Source organism: Gorilla gorilla, chromosome 18 (genome assembly GCF_029281585.2).
Source record: "Gorilla gorilla gorilla isolate KB3781 chromosome 18, NHGRI_mGorGor1-v2.1_pri, whole genome shotgun sequence".
NCBI classification, from domain to species: domain Eukaryota; kingdom Metazoa; phylum Chordata; class Mammalia; order Primates; family Hominidae; genus Gorilla; species Gorilla gorilla.
The window spans coordinates 30,402,295-30,422,749 of NC_073242.2; positions in this window are offsets into that span (position 1 = coordinate 30,402,295).

Genomic DNA, 20,455 nt, shown 5'->3' on the forward strand with positions numbered 1-20,455 from the left:
ATGTCGAAACAGGCACGGCCATACATAGTTGGTAGGTAGGCAATCAACACCACCATCCAGAAGGCAGTTTGTCAATATCCAATCAGATTTTCACACCCTTTGACTCATCAAACCTACTTCTAAGAATATATCTTACAGATATAATCACACCTACTTACAAAGGATATAAGTATAAGAATATTCATTCACTGTTGATAGTAGAAAAAACTATGCACACCTTTCAGAAAGGCTAAAATAAAGACTACTGACAATACTGTTGGCAAACACACATATACTGCTGGTGGGAAGACAAAGTGGTATAGTCACTTTGGAAAGCAGTTTGGCAATTGCTTATTAAGTCATAGGTACACTTGGCCCAGTAATCCCAAAACTAGGTGTTTGCCCAAGTGAAGTAAAAACTTGTAGGCCGGGCGCGGTGGCTCACGTCTGTAATCCCAGCACTTTGGGGGGCCAAGGCGCGTGGATCATTTGAGGTCAGGAGTTTGAGATCAGCCTGAGCAACATGGTGAAACCCCGTCTCTACTAAAAATATAAAAATTAGCCAGGCATGATGGAGCATGCCTATAATCCCAGCTACCCAGGAAAATTAGCCAGGTGTGGTGGCACATGCCTGTAATCCCAGCTACCCAGGAGGCTGAGGCAGGAGAATCACTTGAACCCGGGCAGCGGAGGTTGCAGTGAGCCAAGATCGTTTCACTGCACTCCAGCCTGGGCAACAAGAGCTAAAGTCCATCTCACACACACAAAAAAAGAACTTGTAGCCAGGCACAGTGGCTTATGCCTATAATCCCCACAGTTTATGAGGCCAAAGCGGGATGAATGCTTGAACCCAGAAGTTTGAGACCGGCCTGGGCAACATGGTGAAACCCCATCTCTACACAAAAAAAAAAAAATTACAAAAATTAGACAGGCATGGTGGAGTGAACATGTAGTCCCAGCTACTCCAGAGGCTAAGGTGAGAAGACCTGCAGAGCCTGGGAGGTCCAGGTTGCAGTGAGTAGTGATCACACCACTGCACTCCAGTCTGGGCAACATAGTGAAACTGTGTTTCAAAAAAATAAAAAATGTCCTCTGGTGAGGACTCGGTGATTGAGGGTCGGTGTTCAATGGAGACTTACTTTTTTTTTTCTTTTTGAGACAGTCTCTGTTGCCCAGGCTGGAATGCAATAGCACCATGATAGCTCACTACAGCCTCGACCTCCAGGCTGAACTGATCCTTCAGCCTCCCGAGTAGCTGGGACCACAGGCACGTGCCGCCACGCCCAGCTATTTTTATTTTTTGTAGAGATGGGGTCTCACCATGTTGCTCAAGCTGATCTCAAATTCTTGGGCTCAAGCAATCCTCCTGCCTCAAACTCCCAAAGGCCTGGGGTTGCAGGCATAAAACACCACACCCAGCCTTACTTTTGTCCATAGACTTATTTTAATTTATTAATTAATTTATTTATTTGAGACTGAGTCTTGCTCTATTGTCCAGGCTGGAGTGCAGTGGCACAATCTGGGCTCATTGCAACCTCCGCCTCCCAGGTTCAAGCAATTCTAGTGCCTCAGCCTCCTGAGTAGCTGGGATTACAGGTGCACACCATCATGCCTGGCTAATTTTTGTATTTTTAGTAGAGACAGGGTTTCACCATGTTGGCCAGGCTGGTTTTGAACTCCTGACCTCAAGTGATCCTCCTGTCTCGGCCTCCCAAAGTGCTGGGATTACAGGTGTGGGCCACCGTGCCCAGCCTAATTTAAAATTTTAACTATGTACATGCATTACTGTGCACAACCAGCTGTGGGCAAGTACAGCCCAATAACCCCTCCTCTTCACTGTCTTGAGTATCTCTTGCTCGTTGTTGAGGGCCCGTCTAGCGCCATGCCCCGTAGGCTGCCTATAGGAGTCCTTTTGACCCTTCAGGCACCCACACAATTCTGGAAATGTGGCTGGACCAACAAATAGTGGGAGCGAGTGGTAATCCATGTGTGAGATGCGAGAGGTGCACATTTTTTTCTCTCTTTTTTTTTTCCGTAGAAATATAAAATGTTTGTAGAAATGTAAAATCTTTTGTTTTTCTTTTTTTTTTTCTTTTTCCAGACAGGGGTTAACTCTGTCACCCAAGTTGGGCTGCAGTGGTGCAGTCACAGCTCACTGCAGCCTCAACATCCCAGTCTAAGGGATCCTCCCACCTCAGCCTCCTGAGTAGCTGGGACTACAGGTGTGCGTCATCACACCTGGCTACTTCTTTTATTTTCTGTAGAAGCAGAGTCTCGCTATGTTGCCCAGGCTAGTCTTGAACTCCTGGTCTCAAACAAATTCTCCCACCTCAGCCTCCCAAAGTGCTGGGATTACAGGCATGAGGCACTATGCCCAGCCTGTAATCTTATTAGAGCACAGCCATGCCCTCCACTTTTTTTTTTTTTGAGACAGGTTCTCACTCTCACCCAGGCTGGAGTGCAGTGGCGTGATAAGGGCTCACTGCAGCTTCAACCTTCCCTGGCTCAGGCGATCCTCCCATCTCATCCTCCCAAGTAGCTGGGACTACCTGTGCATGCCACCATGCCCAGCTAATTTTTTGTATTTTTTGCAGAGATAGGGTTTCACCATGTTGCTCAGACTGGTCTTGAACTCCTAGATTCAAGCATTCTACCCACCTCAGCCTCCCAAAGTGCTGGGATGAATTACAGGCGTGAGCCACCGCATCTGGCCGCCTGCCTGTTTCTTAATGCATTGTCTATGGGCGCTTTTACATGGCAACAGAGGAATTGAGAAGCTGCAACAGAACTCACTTAAAATATTTCACCCGGCACTTGAAGAAAACATTTGTCCACTCTTGAATTCTTTTTCATACTTTTTCTAGGCCACAGGTATATTATTAACAGATTAACCATTATTTTTTTTTTCAGCTATAGCCAATAATAATAAAAAAGAGCAACTCACATTGATAGTGCCCTTATTGTGTGTGTGTCGTTTCATGGCATCCTGAAGACAGCTGAGAGACAGATGTGATCATGCCTGTTTTACAGATGGAAACTGAGGTTTGGAGGGTTGAAGTTGCTTCTGAGTAAATGGCTGAGTCAGTGCAACTTGACCCCAGTTCTGCTCCACTCACCCAACGTTGCTCAGCCGTTTTCAGTTGTTTCAGTTTCACTGCAGACACTTCTCTGTCCTCCCCCTGCCCTCCTTCTCTCCCCCAAACTCTCTCTCTTCCTTCTCCTCCTTTCTCTTCTTCTGCTCCCCAATCCCCCTCCTCCTCTTTCATCTTCTTCCTCCTCCTCCTTCCTCCACCCAGCCCTCCTCCTCCTCCCTCCTCCCAGCCCTCCTCCTCCTCCTCCACCTCCTCCCCTTCTATCTCCTCCCCCTCCTCCTCTTTCTTCTCCCTCGCCCTCCTCTCTTCTTTTCTCTCCCCCAGCCCCCTCTCTAGTGGGCCTTTGCATGTGCCCATCCCCCAGCCTGGAAACTTCCTCCTGTTCTGGTTAATTTCTGCTCATTCTCCAGGTCTCAGTCTACCTTTTTGTTGTCGTTGTTGTTGTTGTTGAGACGGAGCCTCGCTCTGTTGCCCAGGCTGGAGTGCAGTGGTGCGATCTCGGCTCACCGCAAGCCCCGCCTCCCAGGTTCACGCCATTCTCCTGCCTCAGCCTCCCGAGTAGCTGGGACTACAGGTGTGTGCCACTGCACCTAGCTAATTTTTCGTATTTTTAGTAGAGATGCGGTTTCACCATGTTGGCCAGGCTGGTCTCAAACTCCTGGGCTCAAGCGATCCACTTGCCTCAGCCTCCCAAAGTGCTGGGATTACAGGCATGAGCCACCGTGCCTGGTCTCCAGGTCTGTTTAAATGTCATTTCTTCCTAAAGCTTTCCTGGCTAATTCGATTGTTCTTCTCAAATGTATCTTGGGGGGTGGAAAGTCTGAGAAGAGGGAGGGGCATAGAGATAAAGGAAGCTTCCAACAGAGGTGCATCACCAATGCCCTTCTCCCAGGTCCGAGGTCATACCCCTGGCTCGAGGGGAGGCCGCTTCCGATGCCTGGTCCATGCTGGGGTATCAAGTTCCAGCCCTCTCACCCCAGTTTGGGACAATTCTGTAGGATCGCCTCAATGGCAGAGCTTGCTGAGGGAGTAAGCTGAGGCCTTTGTAGGCCACAAGTTTGAGACCTGCCTGAGCATCATAGTAGGACCTTGTTTCTATGAAAACATTTTTTTTAAAAAATGAAACTTCCCACAGGACAATTTTTTTTTTTTTGAGACGGAGTCTCACTCTGTCACCCAGGCTGGAGTGCAATGGTGCAATCTCAGCTCACTGCCACCTCCGCCTCCCAGGTTCAAGTGATTCTCATCTCAGCCTCTCGAGTAGCTGAGATTACAGGAGCCCACCACCATGCCTGGCTAATTTTTATATATTTTAGTAGAGATGGGGTCTCGCCATGTTGGCCAGGCTGGTCTTGAACTCCTGACTTCAAGTGATCCGCTCATCTCTGCCTCCCAAAGTGCTGGGATTACAGCCATGAGCCACAGCGCCCGGCTTCCCCGTGACAATTTTAAACATGAGAACTATGTACATGCCACAGTCTGGAACTTGGGATCTCAAATAATCTTGGATTCCTTGTTCTTAGTCCCCATACAGAAGGGAGGAGGGCTGGCCTTTGGACTCCCCCAAATCTGGGTTCGAATCCCAGCTCCACCACTGCAAGTCTGGTTGCTCTGGACCAGTTACTTAATGTTCTCTAAATGTCAGTTACATCCATGAGATAAGCTACCTTGCGGGACTTCATTCAGTCCTTCTTCAAATATCTGTAGAATATTTGTAGGCTGAGGCCTTTGCTGGGACCGTGGAGAAGCCCAACTTCCTCCTCCCTTTCCCCCACTTCCTAGGCTTTGATCCAGCCCAGGAGCCTTGATCGAATTGATCTCTCTTTCAAGTCTTCCAGGGAGGCTGTGACTCAATCCTAGAAACCAGGGGCAATTCCAGGCTGCCTATGGTCTACTTGCTCCACTTCCTCAGGTGCTCAAGGGTGACTCATCACTCAGTAAGTTCAGAGCAGAGGGCGTTCTCCTCAATGTGTGCCAGGAGCACAGCAGGAATGTAGGCACCCTCAGAGCTCCCCAGAATTCCCTGACCCTGGACCACACTGTGGCATTGCAGCCTATGTGGGGCTGAGGCTCTGTTTCACATTGGGTGCCCAGTGGACTGCTTTACAGGACAGATGCCTTGTTATCCTGCTCTGCTCCGGTAGAACAAATATTTGTAGAAGGACCGAATGAAGTCCTGCAAGGTAGCTCATCTCACAGACGAAACTGATGTTTAGAGAACATTAAATAACTGGCCCAGAGCAACCAGACTTAAAGTGGTGGAGCTGGGATTTAAACCCAGATTTGGGGGAGTCCAAAGGCCAGCCCTCCTCCCTTCTGTGTGGGGACTGAGAACACGGAATCCATGACCATTTGAGATCCCAAGTTCCAGACTGTGGCATGTGCATCATTCTCATGATTAAAATTGTCACGTGAGAAGTTTCATTAAATTTTTTTTTTTTTTTTGTAGAGACAAGGTCTCACTATGTTGTCCAGGCTGGTCTCAAGCTCCTGACCTCAAGCGATCCTCCTGCCTCAGCCTACCAAATTGTTGGGATTGTAGGTGTGAACCACTGCACTCTGCCCAGAGGTTTCAAAGTGGACTTTTTTTCTTTAATGGAGATGGGGTCTCGCTATGTTGCCCAGACTGGTCTCAAACTCCTGAGCTCAAGCGATCCTCCCGCCTTGGCATCCCAAATTGCTGGGCTTACAGGCATGAGCCACTGCACCTGGCCTCAAAGTGGAATGTTCTTAGTTGGGGGAAGGTGCTGGATATTACTGTCAGTCCTTTAGAGGAAGTAAAATAAATCCTCCAGGTACGTTGACATTCTCAGGTCACTTTCAGAGGGATGAGCAATAAATTCATTCAATGCCTTCTTTACTAAAAGCATTAGAGATAAAGAAATTCTAGAAGTAAATCTTGCTGAAATGCATTTTGTCAGGGGAATTCAGTTGAACAAAAACTAAAGGTTGAGTTCAGAAAACGTAAATGTCTTTTACCAAGATTTAGTTCTTTTCTTCCAGGTAGATATGCCTTTTCTTAGGACCTGGAGTGAGAGGCTGTTGGAAAATAAGGGTTGGGGAAAGCCACAGATGGAATTTTACAAATTGGAGACAGCTACTTAATAGAAATGGCATCTCATCAGACAAGTCAAGGCAACTGTTGAAAATATGACATGTCTCTCTATCAGCCATTCATGGCCCAGGACACTATGGCAACCAAATTCAAACTGCTGGTTCAAAGAGATTAGTCTGAATCCCAAAAGAATCCTAATTCTCTCCTGATTTATTAAGGAAGAAAACAACAACCGCCTTTATTTGCAATATTATTGCATTGCATGCAATCCTAGGAAAAGGTGTGGCTGTTATTTTTGAAGAAGTACTCACCCTATACTAGATACAGTATGAAACATTATTCATGCATCATTGCATTTATTTCTCACGCGATCTCAAGAGGTAGATGCTACTGTCATCCTGATTTTAAGATGAAGAAAGCAAGCCTTAGGGAGTTAAAGGGAACTGCCCAAGGTCAAACAGCTGGAAAGAGACTTGGCCAGATGCAAAAACAGTCTGATGCCCGGTTCAAGGTCCTTTAGTTTCATCTGTCCAGCAAGTAGACAGAGTATTTGATACTTGGGCTGGACTAGACAAATCTATGATGTGTAGTTGTTCTAATGAACTCACAGATCCTAGCGTGAAGAGTTTTTTGTTTTGTTTTGGTTTGGTTTTTTTAGATGCAGTTTCGCTCTTCTTGCCTAGGCTGGAGTGCAATGGCGCGATCTTGGCTCACTGCAACCTCCACCTTCCGGGTACAAGTGATTCTCCTGCCTCAGCCTCCTGAGTAGCTGGGACTACAGGCACCCACCACCACGCCCAGCTAATTTTTTGTATTTTTAGTAGAGATGGGGTTTCACTATGTTGGCCAGGCTGGTCTCAAACTCCTGACCTCAAGTGATCCACCCGCCTCAGCCTCTCAAAGTGCTAGGATTACAGGCGTGAGCCACTGTGCCCAGCCTTTTTTTTTTTTTTTAGACAGGGTCTTGCTCTGTCGCCCAGGCTAGAGTGCAGTGGTACAATCATAGCTCACTGTAGCCTTGAATTCCTGGGCTCAAGCGATTCTCCCACCTCAACCTCCCTGAGTGGCTGGGACTACAGGTGCATACCATTACAACACCTGGCTAATTTTTTTTTATTTTTTAATGTTTTGTAGAGACAAATTCTTGTTATGTTACCCAAGGTGGTATTGAACTCCTGGCCTCAAGTGATCCTCCCACCTTGGCCTCCCAAAGTTCTGAGATTACAGGTGTGAGCCACTGTGCTTAACCAAATGAAGACTTTTTTGGCTAGCTCAACCCTGTAATCCCAGCACTTTGGGAGGCCAAGGTGGGTGGATCACCTGAGGTCAGGAGTTCAACACCAGCACGGCCAACATGGCAAAACCCTGTCTCTACTAAAAATACAAAAATTAGCTGGGCATGGTGGTGGGCGCCTGTAGTCCGAACTACTCAGGAGGCTGAAGCAGGAGAATTGCTGGAACCTGGGAGGTGGAGGCTGCAGTGAGCCGAGATCACACCACTGCACTCCAGCCTGGACGACAGAGCAAGACTCTGTCTCAAAAAAACCCCAAAACAAAAAACAAAAATCAAAACAAACAAAAAGCCCAAAGGAGGACTTTTTCATGCTGATAAAGAATGTAGGATAAACCTGATAACCTCTCCAAAATCTCTTCCAATTTTCCTAACCTCTGTACCAATGAGGACTTCCTTTCCTTTCTGACTTTCGACCAATGTAACAAAAATAAAATTGAAGCAGAGAAGGGTTAAGTATGTTGCTCAAGGTCTTGCAGGTGATTTGGGTTAGAGCCAATCTTGAACTCAGCCAGGTGAGGTGGCACCTGGTTCCATGACTGGACCCTCCCTGCTGCACTGGTTCGTGAGAAGATTCTTACACACATGTCCCTGATCTCCTTGAAGCTTTGATTTTCCACCTAGAGCCCCACTGCAGCATCCTGGTTATCTGCGCAAGCTCTGTTGTTACACTGAACTGGATGGTGAATCCTGGGTACCTGTGTGGCCTTGGGAAAAAAAAAAAAAAAAAAAAAAAAAAAAAAAAAGCACCTCTCTGAGCTTCCATTTCTTTCATTCTTTCTTTCCCTTTCCCCTCTCCTCCCCTCCCCTCCCCTCCCCTTCTCTCTCTCTCTCTCTCTTTCTTTCTTTGTTGGAGTCTCCGTCTGTTGTGCAGGCTGGAGTGCAGTGGCGCAATCTTGGCTTGCTACAACCTCTGCCTCCTGGCTTCAAGCGATTCTCCTGCCTTCGGCCCCCAACGAGCTGGGATTACAGGCATGCACCACCATGCCAGCTAATGTTTGTATTTTTGTAGAGATGGGGTTTTGCCATGTTGGCCAGGCTGGTCTCAAACTTCTGACCTCAAGTATTACGCCCATTTTGGCCTCCCAAAGTGCTGGGATTACAGGTGTGAGCCACCACACACGTCCTTGAGCCTCCATTTCTACAGCTATTAAAAGGAGGCCATAATAGTACCTAACTCCTGGGATATTATCGTGGCTAAAATGAACTAATGGGCCAGGTGCGGTGGCTCACATCTGTAATCCCAGTACTTTCGGAGGCCGAGGCGGGTGGATTACCTGAGGTCAGGAGTTCGAGATCAGCCTGGCCAACATGGCGAAAGCCCGTCTCTACTAAAAATACAAAAATTAGCCGGGTGTGGTGGCTTGCACCTGTAGTCCCAGCTACTCGGGAGTCTGGGGCAAAAGAATCGCTTGAACCCAGGAGGTGGAGGTTGCAGTGAGCTGAGATTGTGTCACTGCTCTCCAGCCTGAGTGACAGAGCTAGACTCCATCTCAAAAACTAATAATAATAATAATAATAATAATAATAATAATAATAAGATGGGCCTGGCGCGGTGGCTCACGCCTGTAATCCCAGCACTTTACTCTACTAAATCTCTACTAAAAATACAAAAATTAGCCAGGTGTGGTGGCGGGTGCCTGTAATCCCAGCTACTTGGGAGGCTGAGGCAGGAGAATCACTTGAACCTGGGAGGTTGAAGTGAGCCAAGATGGTGCCATTACACTCCAGCCTGGGAAACAGGAGTGAAACTCTGTCTCAAAAAAATTAAATAAATAAATAAATAAATAAATAAATAAAATGAACTAATGCATGAAGAGCACTTAGTTAAATTCAATAAATAAAATTTTAAAAAGTTAAATAAAATTAAATAAATAAATAAATAACATGAACTAATGCATGCAACAACTTAGCACAGTGCCTAGGACATAATAGGCACTCGATAAGTGGGCTGGGCGTAGTGGCTCATGCCTGTAATCTGAGCACTCTGGGAGGCTGAGGCGGGCAGATCACCTGAGCTCAGGAGTTCAAGACCACCCTGGGCAACATGGCGAAACCCCATCTGTACAAAAATTCCAAAAATTAGCTGACCATGGTGATACCCACCTGTAGTTCCAGCTACTTGGGAGGCTGAGGTGGGAGGATCACTTGAGCCCAGGAGACTAAGGTTGCTGTGAGCCGAGATCATGCCACTACACTCCAGCCTGGGGGACAAAGCTAGACCCTGTCTCAAAAAAAAAAAAAAAAAAAAAGTGGCTATTTCCTCACCATTCCCCCCTTGGCAGGTCACAGCCCAGTCCACTCCACTCCTCCATGGTCTCCATTCTTGTCGCCTCGACACCAGACGGCCTGGATTATGTGTGTAAGAACTTATTTATGCTCCAGTTTTCTCTTGTCAAATTCCTTATCCTTCCTCTGCCCTTCCCAGATGTTCTCCATTCTCCACAAATCCTCCACCTCACCTCCATCCTCCACCTGCTCTTTGGTCACTCTGTCTCCTACTCAACTAGGAAGACCCTAGGAACCCTCCACTTGGACCCTAAATCTCTTTGCATTTTAACCTTTCATTCATGAATTCATTCATTCGAAAGATATTATTGAGCATCTACTATGTACCAGGCACTAAGGATACTAGAGTAAATATAATAAACAGGATCCTGGCTGGGTGAGGTGGCTCATGCCTGTAATCTCAGCACTTTCGGAGGTAAAGGTGGGTGGATCGCTTGAGGTCAGGAGTTCGAGACCAGCCTGGCCAACATGACAAAACCCGTCTCTAGTAACAATACAAAAATTATCTGGGCATGGTGGTGGCACATGCCTGTAATCCTAGCAACTTGGGAGGCTGAGGCAGGAGAATCGCTTGAACCCAGGAAGTGGAGGTTGCAGTGAGCTGAGATCACACCACTGCACTCTAGCCTGTGCAACAGAGCAAGACTTTGTCTCAAAAAAGTAAACACGGTCCCTACTCACATAGAGCTCACTGGCCAAGAGAAAGGGCAGCAATTCATCAAATATTTAATTACAAACTCAGATAAATACTATAATGAAAAATGCAGAGATTCTGAGACAGTCAGGGGCCATAACCTAGCCTAGGTTGGTGGTTATGGAAGGCTTCCATATCAGCATGTGTTTCTTTCTTTCTTTTTCTTTTTTCTTTTCTTTTCTTTCTTTCTTTTTTTTTTTGAGATGGCGTCTTGCTCTGTTGCCCAGGTTGGAGTGCAGTGGCACCATCTCATCTCACTGCAACTTCCACCTCCCAGGTTCAAGCAATTCTCATGCCTCAGCCTCCCAAGTAGCTGGGGTTACAGGCATGTACCAACACACCTGGCTAATTTTTGTATTTTTAGTGGAGTGCAGTGGAACCATCTCGGCTCACTGCAACTTCTGCCTCCCAGGTTCAAGCGATTCTCATGCCTCAGCCTCCCAAGCAGCTGGGATTACAGGCGTGTGCCACCACACCTGGCTAATTTTTGTGTTTTTAGTAGAGATGAGGTTTCACAAAGTTAGCCAGGTTGGACAGCACGTGTTTCTATGCAACAAACTGTCCTAAAACTTAGTGGCTTAAAATAACAACAATTATTGATTTCACCCCCAAATCTGCAATTTGGGTAGGATGTGGCCTGGACAGCAAGTCTGTGTTCCACATGCCATGCTCAACATGGGGCAGCTTGACAGGGGCTGGAGGACCCACTTTTTTTGGTTGTCTCTGAGATATAATTCACATGCCATAAATTTCACCATGTGAAACCATACAATTCAATGTTTTTTAGTATATTCACAGGATTGTACAACTATTGTTATCTAATTCCACGATATTTCCTTTTCCCTATAAAGAAATCCTATACTTATCTGGATGTGGTGGCACACACCTGTGGTCCCAGCTGCTCAGGAGGCTGAGGCAGGGGGATCAATTGAGCCCAAGAGTTCCAGGCTGCAGTGAGCTATGATCGCACCATTGCACTCCAGCCTGGGTGACAGAATGAGACCCTGTTTCTAAACAACAACGACAAGAACAACAACAACAGAACATATACCATTAGCAGTCTCTTCTATTCCCTCTTCCCCTAGTCCCTGGAAACACTCATCTATCTTCTGTCTTTATAGATCTGTCTGTTCTAGACACTTCAAATGGAATATACACTACGTGGCCTATTGTGTCTGGCTTCTGTCACTGAGTACAATGTTATCAAGATTCTGGAAGACCCACTTTGTGGATGGCTCAGTCACATGGCTGGCAATTTGGTATTTGCTGTCAGGTGGGAACTCAGCCAGGACTGTGGGCAGGGATCCCAGTTCTTCTCTATGGGGGCCCCCTCCACGGGCTGCTTGAGCTTCCTTATGGCATGGTGGTTGGGTTCCAAGATGGAACATCCTAAGAGAGCCAAGTGGGAGCTTTTCATATCTTTTTTTTTTTTTCAATTGAGACAAAGTCTCACTGTCACCCAGGCTGGTGTGCAGTGGCATGATCTTGGCTCACTGCCACCTCCACCTCCTGGGTTCAAGTGATTCTTGTGCCTCAGCCTCCTGAGTAGCTGGGACTACAAGTGAGTGCCACCACGCCCAGCTAATTATTGTATTTTTAGTAGAGGCTAGGTTTGCCATGTTGGCCAGGCTGGCATCTTTATTAAAAAAAAGAAAAAAGAGAGAGAGACAGGGTCTTGCTTGTTGCCCTTGGCAGGTCACAGCCCAGTCCACTCCACTCCCCCATGGTCTGGAACTCCTGGTCTCAAGTGATCCTCCTGCCTCATCCTTCCAAAGTGCTGAGATTACAGGTGTGAGCCACGATGTCCGGCCAGCTTTTCACCTTTTATGACCAGTTTCAGAAGTCACACCATGTCACTTCCACAGTAGCCTCAAGCTCATCTGGATTCAAGGGAAGGGAACACAGACCACCCTTCACAATAGGAGTGTCAAAGTCACCTTGTTTGCGTTTTAACCTTTCATTAATGCATTCATTCATTCAAAAGATATTATTGGCCAGGTGCAGTGGCTCAAACCTATCATCACAGCACCTTGGGAGGCTGAGGCGGATGGATCACCTGAGGTCTGGAGTTAGAGACCAGCCTGGCCAACATGGTGAAACCCTGTCTCTACTAAAAATACAAAAATTAGCTGGGTGTAGTGGCATGCGCCTGTAATCCCAGCTACTTGGGAGGCTGAGGCAGGAAAATCGCTTGAACCCGGGAGGTGGAGGTTGCAGCGAGCCGAGATTGCGTCATTGCATTCCAGCCTGGGTGACAAGAGTGAAACTCCATCTCAAAAAAAAAAAAAAAAAAAAAAAGTCACACCATGTCAGTTCCACAGTAGCCTCAAGCTCCTCTGGATTCAACGGAAGGGAACACAGGCCACCCTTCTCAATAAGAGTGTAAGATCACTTTGTTTACATTTTAACCTTTTATTCATGCATGCATTCATTCAAAAGATATTATTGAGCATCTACTCATGAATGAATAATTGTGGCCACTTTTGGAAAATACAAGTGCTACAGCTTCCCTGAGAAGATAATGTTGGGGGTGACAGCTGAAGGATAAGCAGGTGTTACTTAGGCACAGGTATGGAAGAGCATTCAAAAAACACAGAACATGTTCAAAAGACCCGGGGGAACAATTAGCACACTGGAGGAACTTAAGGCAGCCTTGAGTGGCAGAGGCAGAGAGAAAGGCACTTGTCTGTTGTGTGCTTTCCATGACTGCTGTTTCCACTGAGCCTTCATTGTCCATTTTTTCAGAAACAGTACCCTAAATTCCCTTTGGGGAACCATTGACTCACCCGCCCTCAGCCCTCTCATTGGGGCTGGCTGCAGGGGTGGCTGTTAAGACCCAGGTCTAGCCATTCAAGACAGTTCACCCAGCCTCGCCAGTCTCACTGATTGGTTCGGGTGTGGTCATGTGACCCTCAGAAGGGACAATGAGGCTCAAACCCAAGACATCTGCTGCAGCTATTGGACAAGACAGAGTGTATTGCCTTGAGGTTGCTAGGTAGGATAGAGGCAGGAGTGTTGGGTGTCACCTTTGCCTCTGTTGAAATGACACCAACAAAGAGAAAGTAGAACCAAGTGACACAGACCATTGAGCTCCTGGACTATGACCAAAGCCAGCTCTGCCACTGGACATTTTAGATTCATGGGCCAATACATGATGGTTTAGGCTAATTTGAATTTCTGTCACCTGGAATCAAGAGCACTGTTTAAAGGCACCATTGGCGGGCGCAGTGGCTCATGCCTGTAATCTCAGCACTTTGGGAGGCCGAGGCGGGTGGATCACCCGAGGTCAGGAGTTTGAGACCACCTTGGCCAACATGGCGAAAGTCCATCTCTACTAAAAATACAGAAATTAGCCGGGCATGGCAGCACGTGCCTGTAATCCCAGCTACTAGAGGGGCTGAGGCAGGAGGATGGCTTGAACCTGGGAGGCAGAGGTTGCAGTGAGCCATGATTGTGCCACTGCACTCCAGCCTGGGCAACAGAGCGAGACTCCATCTCAAAAAACAAACAAACAAATAAATAAATAAAGACACTATGGTTAGGATTTTTCTCTTCCTGTGCCTAACTACACATTCTCCATTCCTGGTTCTTACGTTACCACCACTTCAGAAGCCTCCAGCACTTCATCTGGCCTCTCTTCCTTCTCTCTCTCTTTCATTTCTTTTTTGAGACAGAGTCTCGATCTGTCACCCAGGCACAAGATTGCACAGTGGCGCAATCTTGGCTCACTGCAACCTCCACCTCCAAGGCTCAAGTGATCCTCCAGCCTCAGCCTCCTGAGTAGCTGGGATTACAGGCACACACCACCACTCCCAGCTAACTTTTTGTATTTTTAGTAGAGACTGGTTTTTGCCATGTTGCCCAGGCTGGTCCCAAACTTCTGGCCCCAAACTTCTGGTGGATCATGTGATCCACCTGCCTCGGCCTCCCAAAGTGCTGGGATTACAGGTGTGAGCCACTGCACCTAGCCTTCTCTCTTTTTTTGTGATCAATAAATGTTTGTTTATTGCATCTTGATCTGAATGTCATATTAAATTTGGGGTTCCAAAAAACATTTATGAGAACATGGGAGGTGGAGGTTGCAGTGAGCCAAGATCGCGCCACTGCACTCCAGCCTGGGTGACAGATTGACACTTCGTCTCACCCAAAAAAAAGAAAAAAAGAACTAAATGTCCCTGAATATAAAATGGTAGGTAAGAACAGTAATTGGCTTGTCGATCAATGATGAATCAAACAGAAAATGCATGACAGATTATGGGGAAGTTTAAAATGTCCAAATATTATGTCCCAGAAGAATTTGTCTAGATAATAGATCTTCCTCAGTCCCTTTCAGGGGATGGATGGATAGTGGACATACTTGGGCAGGTTTATTCAGGGTAAGCTGGAGGAATGTGTCAAATAGGTAGCTACCTGTCTGATTTATTTTCATCCTATTTTTTCTGCTCTTAAAACAAAATAACCTCCTACTGGTTAAGCTTTTTTTTTTTTTTTTTTGGTTGCAAATCAAACTCTCTTACTGGTTTTAAAATATCAATTTCTTTTCTTTTTCTTTTTTTTTTTGAGACGGAGTCTCACTCTGTGACCCAGGCTGGAGTGCAATGGCATGGTCTTGGCTCACTGCCACCTCCGCCTCCCGGGTTCAAGCGATTCTCCTGCTTCAGGCTCCTGAGTAGCTGGGACTAGAGGCATGTGCCACCACACCTAGCTAATTTTTGTATTTTTAGTAGAGACAGGGTTTCACCATGTTGGCCAGGCTGGTCTGGAACTTCTGATCTTGTGATCTGCCCACCTTGGCCTCCCAAAGTGCTGGGATTACAGGTGTGAGCCATCGTGCCTAGCCTTTTTTTTTTTTCTTTTTCTTTTTTTAAGATAAAGTCACTCTCTGTTGCACAGGCTGGAGTGCAGTAGCACGATCTTGGCTCACTGCATCTTCTGCCTCCTGGGTTCAAGCGATTCTCAGCCTCCTGAGTAGCTAGGACTATAGGCGCGCGCCACCACGCCTGGCTAATTTTTGTATTTTTTTTACAGAGGGGGTTTCACTATGTTGGCCAGGCTGGTCTCGAACTCCTGACCTGAAGTGATCCACCCACCTTGGCCTCCCAAAGCGCTGGGACTATAGGCATGAGTCACCACGCCTGGCCAAAAAAAAGATTAATCTTAAACATAACCATAAGTCTAGATGTTTGACAGGTTTATTTATTTATTTATTTATTTTCACATTTTAAAGCATCTCATGTGAAAACTGTCAGCATCTCTAGCGTGAGCCCAAGTTCAGATTCTACCTACACACACCCCGAGGATGTCCCAGCCCCATGCCATTGAGAAGCTGTAATCCAGTGCCTGCCTCTGAGCTGAGGGCAGCAGGCTGGAAACTCAGCACGACTTCCACGTTGCGGTCTTGAGGAAAATCCTTTTTCTTCCGGAAACCTCAGTCTTTGCTCTCAAGGCCTCAGCTGCTGGGACGAGGCCCACCCCCATGGCAGAGGGTCACTAGCTTCACTTGAAGTCCGCTAAGTGTTCATGCCGAAAAACACCTGCACAGCAGCGTCGAGGTAGGTGCGTGGCCACCAGCCAGGCACCATGGCGCAGCTGAGTGGATGCATACAGTGGGCATCACGGGCTGGGAGAGGACACAGGGGCCTCGGCCAGAGGCCTGGGACTGCAGCAGGAACGGGCTGATTCAGCGGTGCAGGCACAGAACACCCTGACTGATGTTGAAGGACAGTGGTGGGGAGAGCCAGGTCTCTCGCCAGCAGCTCGGCTCCAGGGCAGGTCCAGGCCACACACCCGCCCAGGACCCCACCAGCTGGCCTGCAGCCACAGAGAGAGGCCCCACCAGGACCCTCCTCGTGGGAACTGGGAGCCTCTACACAGGCCAGCCAGAATGCCTCAGCCGGGGACGACACGCCAGCCGGAGCTCCAGCTGCAGGGGCAGGGGTTGGGGCGGGGGCTTCCAGGAAGAATAGTCCCTGCAGGCTGAGGGGAGGGTCCAGGGCCTCATGAGAAGCTCGAAGCGCAGCACCGCGTGTGGAGGCCGGGTGGGTCCAAGAGCCAGAGCCTGCCCCACGCTGCACCCCTCCCCGCCACCCCCAAGACCACAAGCCACAGCCGGGTCCTGCCCTATCCAGCTGCCGCCCCGCGGTGGACATCGGCACAGCAGCACCAGGAAGGCCCTGTGTCGGGCACCCCAGGAGACACCAGTCCTCCGCCCGCCGCCACAGGCCCACGGCGTCCAGCTCGAAGGCACTGGCCCTGAGGCACCGTCGCCAGGCAGCACTCGGCCCCGCCCACGTGTGCGACCCAGAGGCCTCCGCCAGGACCCCGAAGCTCCTGGCTCCAGGCAGGGGCGCTGGCAGCGGTGCCGAGGCCCAGGCAGACAAACCACACGCAAGGGACGTCCCATTTCCAAGGCGCGATTAATTTCCTGTGCTCGTTGGCCAAGTTCTTCAATTAACTGAGCCCTGGGAAAAATGCGCAGACATCTCGTGCGCCTTCTGCGGGCGATCCTCTGTCTGCCTAACGGGGTTTTCTCTGAACTCTCAGCGGGGTGGGAGCAGGGGAGGACGCGGGGGTCCCTGGCTTCCCAGTCAGGAGCCCAGAGGCTTGGGAGGCAGGAGGGGCGCAGCGGGGACACAGAGGGCATCACACATCACAGGAGGGGCTCAGGGACCCAGCTCAGCCCAGCAGAGCCACGCACATAATCCTGTGGGCTTCCCGGAGGAGGCGTGTACAGGGGCGGGGGGACTACAGGGTACAGAGGAGTTGGCCACAAGGGGAGAAGGGGAAGGGCATTCCCAGCAGAGGGAGGAGCCGGTGGGGAGGCCTGGAGAGAGAAGGGCAGGCGTATCTGCGTCCCACCGAGGATGAGGCTGACCAGACTTGAGAACAGGGCGGGGTGGGGACAACGACAGCCCCACAGACTTGAATTCTGAGTCCTTGGTGCCACATCCAGGAAGGCAGCTCCTCGGGCTGCAGGGAACCTTCCCGTAAACTAAAAAAAACGAGGCCCAGGTCCCGAATGTTCAGGACTCAGCCTGCTTCCTAAGGTGGCTCCGACCAGGCATCTCAGAGCATTACAGAAACCCTGGAGACAGAATGCAGCCGGATGCGGCCGAGATCTGTGGCTCCTCCCAGCAGGCATGGACCAGGAGGAATAAAGGCAGAATTCAGGGAGATGAATCTCGCAGCCAGGCCCTCAGAAGGCTCGGCTCCTTCCAGCTCAGCTTCCGCCCATCTGCCCCCCGCCTCGTCGGCCCGCAGACCCTGCATGAAGGAAGCAGCTGCCCCTCCCGCCGCTGCCCCTCCCGCCACAGCCCCACCCGGAAAGTGCAGGCAACAGCTCCGACTTTTGTTTTTTAAGTTTTTGGAACAGATGGCACAGATGGCGCTGCCGGGGGCGGCCGGTGCAGGGGAGGCAGAGAGACGGACGTGCGAGAAGAGCCTTGGAGGAGGGAGGAGGCGGCACGGGGTGCGTCTGGGCCCGTCTGGGGGACGCAAAGATCCCGGTGCCTCGGCCGTGGCTCCAGGCCCCAGGACAGACCAGGGAAGAAACCTCCAAACTGCGGATAGTTCCCAAACGCACTGGCCAGCCATCCGGTCGGCCGAACCGTGGGGAAGACACAGGGGCTTCCACGCCTCCGCCCACAAACCGTGGTGTCCCCAAGACATCCACACTCATGCCCATCTTAGAGAAGGGGAAACTGAGGCTGAGGCAGGTGAGGGCCTCTGCCTCTGAACCAGGGGAGGGAGAGGGTGGCAGGAGACCCCTGATGGCATCCCCCAGGCCTCGGGAGAGGAGGCTCCCCGGGAACACTGGGACACACTCCCTGCCCATGTGGCCTCAGGGTCCCAGGCACGACGAGCGTCCAAATGTGGGACGCTCCCTGAGGGCCAGCTGCCAGAGGCCTCCCGGGACGGGGCCATCACCACCCCAGACCCAGGCCCACAGTGTGGGTACAGCCCCTCCTGCACTAAGCAGGGGAACACAGCCCACCGCGGGGCACTCAGCTGAGGTCTCGCTGGCTTGGCAAGGGCTGCCCGCCCCCCCCCCTGCCCAGGCAGCGGCCAAGTCTGCAGGAAAAGAAAGAAGAGACTTCCTACGGGAGAATGGGGGAGGATGAGGGGAGGACGGCGGGAGGACGATGGGAGAATGGGAGGACGATGGGAGGATGCTGGGAAGACGATGGGAGGACCGGGCAGCTTCTCTGCAGCCCAGAATTACAACACAAAGGGTTTCGAAACTAATTATGATAATGGGTTCAACTTCAGGAGCTTCCCTGGCAGCCGTTGCCAAGGAGACAAGGCAAGTAGCTGGTCCCCAGCCCCAGATTCAGGCAGAGAGTCAAGGTGGGGGCGGGGAGGATCCACAGAGCCCTGGCACCCACCACTGAGCAGAGGGGCAGGGGGACACCTGGACCGCGGGAGTCGGCTGGGGCTCACCGCACGTCCCTGACGCACAGCCCAGCCCCATGCCCATCAGACAGCCCCAGATCACAAGAGAGGCCATGGCGGGGATCAGGCACCCCGAATGCAGCCACAGCCTGAGTGTAGAGCAGCGGGGGGTCTCCTCCTAGGAACTGGGACCCAAGTGCAAAGAGGAGAAGTTGGGGCAGGGAGGGGCCCGTGGGAGGGACCAAAGGGTCACCAGGCCAGAGGGGTGCCCAGTTAAGGCTGGACCACAGTCCTGGGGCCCCCACGCTGGCACCCTCAGGCCTTGAGATGCAGAAACTCCTCTACTCACGGGCCCCCCACCTCCGGGAGACCCCTCTGCTCACCGGCCCCCCACCTCCGGGAGACCCCTCTGCTCACGGGCCCCCCACCTCCGGGAGACCCCTCTGCTCACGGGCCCCCCACCTCCGGGAGACTCCTGTGCTTCCAGGTCTCCCCCGCCTTCCTTCCCCATTCTGGTTGAAGGGGATATTGCTTTTCTGGGAAAGCATGACACAGACGCCGCCACCCCGCTCCTCACTCGCTTCATGCACTTGGGGAAGAGGACTCGGCGCAGGAGGGGTCTGGGCCCCCCAAGTCAGTCCCACAGCCAGCCCCCTCGCTCTGTGACTCTGGATCCTCCAGTCAGGCCCCTTCCCCAGAGGCTGACTCCTAACAACTTCCCAGAGTTGGCCAGGGCTGTTCATCTCATCTTGCGTATTTAGTTAAATGAAAACGGAACACGTGAAGGATGGGCGGGCAGGAGGAAAGGCGTCGCCACCTCACTGCCACCCTCAGCCCCTGCCTCAGACAGAGCCAGGGTTGGGTCAGGAGGGGCCCCTGACATCAAGACCCCACTCCCACTCCACGGGCTAAACTTCTCAGCACACCCACGACCTGCCAGGAGGGAAGCAGCCCTACAGTCACGTGCCCATTTCACAGTCGGGAAAACAGAGGCTCCGGAGACTCTCAGAGGCCCACGCGCGGATTGGCCAGAGCTGGCTGGCTGCACGGCCCCCACCATACACCCCTCTCCCACCACAGGGGGTCCTGGGGGGTCCCACGCAGCCTCCTTAGGCAGAAATTCCCTGTCCAGAACAATGTCCATGCTGATGAGGCTGCACCTCCCCGGGGCTGGGGACCTGGGAGCCCAGCAGGGCCCCGGGGGTGAGCAGGAAGCCAGCGTGAGGCCGGAGTGGGCACCAGGTCCAGGACTGCTCGAGCCTCCCTGGGGGCCCCGCTCGCCTCGTCCATTAGGCAGCTGCTGCGCTGCAACCTGGAATCTAATTTCACCATCTAATGAACTGCTCTGTTTCCAGGACACACGCCACCTCCCACCTCAGAAGTGACGAGCGTGGGCGCCGCTGACAGAGTCCAGGCGTGAACCGGGCATGAACCAAGCGTGATGGATCACTGCAAACTGCCGGGGCTGGAGGGGACACGGGCCACGCTCCTGCAGAGCTGCACACAGAGACCTCTCGCATGGAGCCGCCTCATTCTGAGCACTGCGTGGCTTGTACCTGCCAGGCCGGGGTCCACCCTCATTCGGAGCTTCTGGCAGCACCCACCTGAGCCTAAGGCCATGGGGCAGGGATGGGAGGTGGCCCAGGTGGGACCGAGCCTCCCAA